Below are 6,000 nucleotides of genomic sequence, written 5' to 3' on the forward strand. Positions count from 1 at the left end.
AATCAACTCTCAGAGTTGTATTGTTGATTTTAAAATTCGATTTTGAGCCAAATTATTAGCACAATTTTGTACAACGAAATAGATACCAAATTTTCATGTATCCTATTTTATTTTTTTAATACACCTAAACCACGTGTGTAGAACCTATTAGGAAAGGTAGTCTGTTGATTCAAAGGTCAATACCGAAGTAATGCTTAGGGATATTACTAGTATTCTTTAGGTATTCCAGCGTTAACATGTGATTTGCATTCAGAAGAAACCTTGTGTTCATTTAATATGTTAACTTGTGAGGAGTCATTGAACTACGCCAATGGAACCGTGGCTAACAAAGGAGCTTCTGTCAAAGTACATTTTTGGGGCATGACACCGTTTAGAGTTTCGAGTGTGTTTTGTGACATTTTGGAACACTCATTTTTTTTGTATTACATTTATCATTAAACTTGAACGTACAATTTTTATTTATATCATATTATAAAACTTTGAAAAAGAGTAATAAAAGTTAAAAAAATAAAAACAAAAGTTGTATAGGCTCCAACACATTATTTTTTTCGGTGTTGTTTAACAAAACTTGAACATAAACAACTTTTATTGTTGACTAATTTTCGGCACTCGTCCTTTTAAAAATCAAATGAATTTGTCCTAAAACAAATGTAATATTAAACTTGATATGACAATTTTTTATTGTTGCCTACTCATGTTTTAGAAATCAAATTATTTTTTTTAATTTGTCATATTATTAAACAATTAAATTCTTATTTAATTATTCTGATTTTTAATATACTTTTCATCTAAAAAAACATTACATCACATCTGTAATTAAGTCCACCTTCAATTAAGGCTGTGAAGAAAAGCTCCAAAATCACATTGCTATAGATAGAAGAGTTCATCTGTTTCACTCCAAATTCCATAAACAATTATAACAAAATATTATTAGTATTTTAGGGTGTTTAATATAATACATACTCTTACATTTTGCTTAATTTCACAAAAGTAAATGATAGATAGAAGAGTTCATCTGTTTCACTCCAAATCCCATAAACAATTATAACAAAATATTATTAGTATTTTAGGATGTTTAATATAATACACACTCTTACAATTGGCTTAATTTCACAATAGTAAATGATTTGACTCATTTCAACATTGTACAAAGTCAAATATATTTATCATCAAACAATATTTAATAACTAAATCTATATACAAAAATAAAATAAAATATGACATGATGACAAAAACAAATAATGGCTTGGTAATGAATTCATGCATTCTTTTAACATTTTAAAAATCGAGAGGTAAAAGAATCGAAATAAATATATGTAAAAATAATAAGAAATAGTTAAATTTAAAAATCTACTCATTATTACTTAATAGTTAACGTTTAAACAATTATACAACAATCTTCTCTAAGTTGAAAGAACTATATCAACATGGAAATCAAATTTGAGGAGTGTTACTAGAACAAATAACTTGACTATATTTCTCTCGTTTAATTTGTGGTTTTATTTTTCTCTCGAATAGATTGATGTGTTTTGTGGTTTTATTTTTCTCTAGAAAAGGTTGATGTGTTTCTTGTAAGCGGTTGGTTCTATTGAGAATAAAGATCAATTGCACAAAATAAATATATATATATATATTTTTATTTAGTTAAATTAATATCATTTAACATTATCTAAAAATACAATAAATTTGTGGTATTGAGATGATGCTTCAAATGATGAAAGAGAAGATTGGCAAACATATATGGAAAAGGCAAATCTAAATATTGATGATGTAAAACTTACAATTCGGATTAATTATAGTTGGAACATAAAATTTAAAAATCGATTTGAAGTAAATTTTTGATTTATATATTTACAAATAGTCAAACATTTAATTAGAATATAATATAATATATATGTAAGATATTATCACAGTATTATAAATTATGATAATATCATTAATTAATTATATTATATAATATCGATCATTATTGTATTATATTATATTAGTTTCTTTATAAGCTCAATATAATGTTTATATAATAGAGTTAATTTATGTAACCGAAATATACCATTCAATACAATCTTCTCTTTATTCTAACACATTTTAAATGAATTCTTGCTTTTAAATGTCTCAATCTCGACAAATTTGTAATATTTATTTACGTATAATTTTTCTAAATTTTTATAAGGATCGAATTCTACTTACAGAATTGAAGCACTCTTAGTAGATTCTTCTATTGATAACAAAAAAAAAAAAAAAAAAAAACTGATATCATTTTTCTTTCATTGCTTAAACGAAAAAAAAAATAAAAGTGGACACTTCTCATTTTAGTTATTTATTGTTGATTTATTTATTTGGTTGTAGACAGCTAATCCAGCATGAGATATGGGGCCATTTCTTCTGAATTTGATCAATATTCGTATATTTATTTGATATTTTTCTAGAAAAAACTTAGACTCATATTCAATTTAAGTTCTCAAAAGTGTTTTTAAAATGACCAATTATCATTATTTATTATTTATTTATAAAAGTCAATTATATATATATATATATATATATAAATAAATAAATGATAGTAGTTTAAATATAATGAAAAAAATAATATAAAATATTAGTGTCAAATTGTCACTAAACATATATAAATCACGGGATTAACTATTTTGGAAACAATAATAAAAATCGACAAATAAAAAAATTCCACGTTAATGAGCTTAGAAATACTCAATAAAAAACAAATAAATTTATCGTTTCCACCAAATTTTCAGGAGTAACCTCGTCTATTGTCAATTTGTCATAATAATAACTTTGTAGAACAAATGTAGTGATGAAACACAATCACTAATAAATTAACTAATTATATATCAAATATGCAATAAGAACATGTAAATAAAGTAAATAGTTTAGTAGAAGGATGATAGCCTAGCATTACATATATTCATCAATTAATAATTTATCTATAATTTGAACATTTTATAATTATTTTATAAATTAAATATATTAAGGAATTATGTAACGATAATAAATTATATTTTAAGCATAAAATAACTTAATTTGGGTCAGTTGTTTTGAAACCTTAATTATTAAATAATTATGTATTTTACAAAATTATTTCTTGGCCAGTGATTCAGGATGCTGTCTTATTTTAACTATGAGTTTTGTGTTCGAAGACCAGTAAAACATAAATTTCTGTATTATTGTATCCTAAGGTTATAGATAAAAATTAGTATTTAACTCTGTTTCTTTTATTATTCTGTAATTGATTAACTCATATAATATGTAAAGACTTATAAATTTGCTTATTTTTCTCTATTGTATATGTGACTTGCTATTCAATAAAACTTTATTTAAAAAAAGTTACTTTTTTTTTTTAATTAAAAATTGGCTAACCTTTAAAGAAATTCATATGTTTGAATGTGTTGTATTGTTATGATTTGATTTTTTTTACCTGAGGATTCAAAATAATTGTGAATGATAGAAAAAAATTGACGTGTATATATTTTGTAACCCCGTAAATTTCTTAAAGTTTTAAGAGTTTCGAGAAATTTTAATCTAGATTTGCGTGTAATTGTTTTTAATAATATTATTTAAAAGATTTATACAAAATATATTTTTGATGTTTTAAAATCAATTATGACATTAATTAATTTTTATGATCAATTTTAAATATTTAAAATAGATGAATTATAATGTGATTAAAATAAATATTTATTTTAAATTAATTAAAAATAATTAATTAAAAAAATTATTTATTTGATAAAAGAGTCGATAATTGATTTTTAATTGTAAATCAACAAAATATTTGTATACGTATATAAACATATATTTGACCAAAGATTCTTTTGAGGTCGGTGTTCGATAATATCGGGAAAGAGTTTTCATACTATATCCTTAGTATCCGTTAAAAACGGTCTCTACTTTATAAAAATTTTGTCTTTTGAAAAATTAATTTTATTACGTTGTATTAAATCAATTATTTTTCAAATCCTAAACATGCACATGTTTTACTTGCATTTAAAATTATAAAATAATATTTAAATGCTAGTACTTCAATTGGTTATCGAGAAATGTAAGTTTAAGGCATTGTAATTTTAAAATACATTTAAATATGCCCTTATCAAAACATTTTTTACAAAAATATCCTAAAATTATTTTGAAATTGCTTTATATTTATTTTAGATTTTTAGAAAATGATTTGGGGATTCTAATTTTAAAAAACAATTTTTAAAACTAAAATCCCAAGAAAACGGGTCCTAAGACCGGTCCTCTCAATCGTGGGCGTTGGACTCTCGGTTTGGTGCGAGGGATTCTCAATCGAGGCTAGGATCCCTCGGTTAAGTGTAGGGAAGCCCTTGGTCAAGGTGCGAGGAATTCTCGGTCGGGGCTAGAAATCCTCGGTCAGGTGTAGGAGAGTCCTCGGTCGAGGCTAAGATTCCTCAGTTGGATAATGATGATCCCCGGTCGGGTGTAGTGAGTTATCGGTCAAGGCTAGAAAGTTGAAATAATCGTTCAGGTGTAGGGGAGTCCTCGGTCAGGTGTAGGGGAGTCCTCAATCGGGGCTTAGATTCCCCGAACGAAAACCTTGTCGGGCTTATTTTCTTGGTCGAAAATCAATGCCAGAATAAAAATCTCTCGGTCGGGTGTAGGGAAGGTTCGATTTTTTCAATCAGAAATCGAACCCAATTTGAACCCTCAGTCGGACTTCAAGAACATCAAACTGTCGGTTTGATAATTTGATAATTTTGACTAGGGCATTTATCCTTTAATCTAAAGGAATGGGGGAGCTTTGTCTAGTCCTAGACAATTTATAACATAATCTCGATGTATCACTCAACCGGGATGATGTCCCCTTAGATTCAAATAATTTTTGGATAAAATTGTGTTTTGATTTTAAAGGTTTTGTTGGGTATAAGAAGTTTACCAACAACTTTTTTATACATATTATGATCAAATAGAATTAAAACATGAATACTATTCGTTTATTTTAATCAATTTAAGAACTGAAATTTTTATTTTTATAAAAAAATTAGTTTTTGATAAAAAAAAATGATCATGGAATTGGTCTTAATATACTCCTAACACATATTTTTGGGTAACTGTTATTGAGTTATAACTCATAAACAGAAATCTAATTTTGAAAATTTTCAAAATTTTCAAAATCAAATTTGGGTAATTTTGATTTTGATCAATTGATTCAAATTGGTTTCGATAGAAAACTTGAAAATGATTTCAGGATCGTTTTTCAATAAAAAAAAATGAACAAACAAGTAGTATATAAAACCATCACACTGAAATGTAAAATTTTAATTTTAATTCATAAGTTGAATTACAACATGAATAGAAGCTTATACTAAGTTTAAGAACACTCCTAAACTCTTCTAGCTATAAGTGTTGTGATTAATTAGAATCGAGCCTTAGGGACTTATACAAAATTTCAAAAAAAAGTTTGAAATTTTTAATGACGGATTTCGTATGAAGTGGATTAAGGGCTTGGAATTCTAATTCTTGCTTTCGTTTTAGCTGGGGGCTATTTATAGCCAGCAAATGTTGTTTGATCGATCAAGTGGATCGAATTTCAGACAAAATTCTATTAATGGTTTTTGTCTGTTCTTCATCCAACTGATCTTCATGGATTGAAACTAGAACATCCAACTGATCTTCATGGGTTGAAACTCATATGAACGCCCGTCTCTTCCATTGCAGCGGGCGACATGACTCGTTGTTAGGCGTTGGATGAGGCATGGGTGCTCATCTGACGATTATGTGGTCTACTGCACCAAATTCTCGAGTTTGTTTGAAATTAATTTTTCTTTCATCCCTTTGTCTTTTTTCAACCTACAAAATATTTTAAATAGACATAACATTTATTTTGTCTATTTCTTTTATATTTTTGGGGCTTTATAATTAACTTTGGATAAAAATAATACAACATTTATAATAAATTATTTATTTTAATTTATTTTGACCCCTTAACATTAATTTTGAGATAAAATGAATACAACATTTATCTCTAATTATTTT

Source organism: Impatiens glandulifera, chromosome 3 (assembly GCF_907164915.1).
Source record: "Impatiens glandulifera chromosome 3, dImpGla2.1, whole genome shotgun sequence".
Taxonomy (NCBI): domain Eukaryota; kingdom Viridiplantae; phylum Streptophyta; class Magnoliopsida; order Ericales; family Balsaminaceae; genus Impatiens; species Impatiens glandulifera.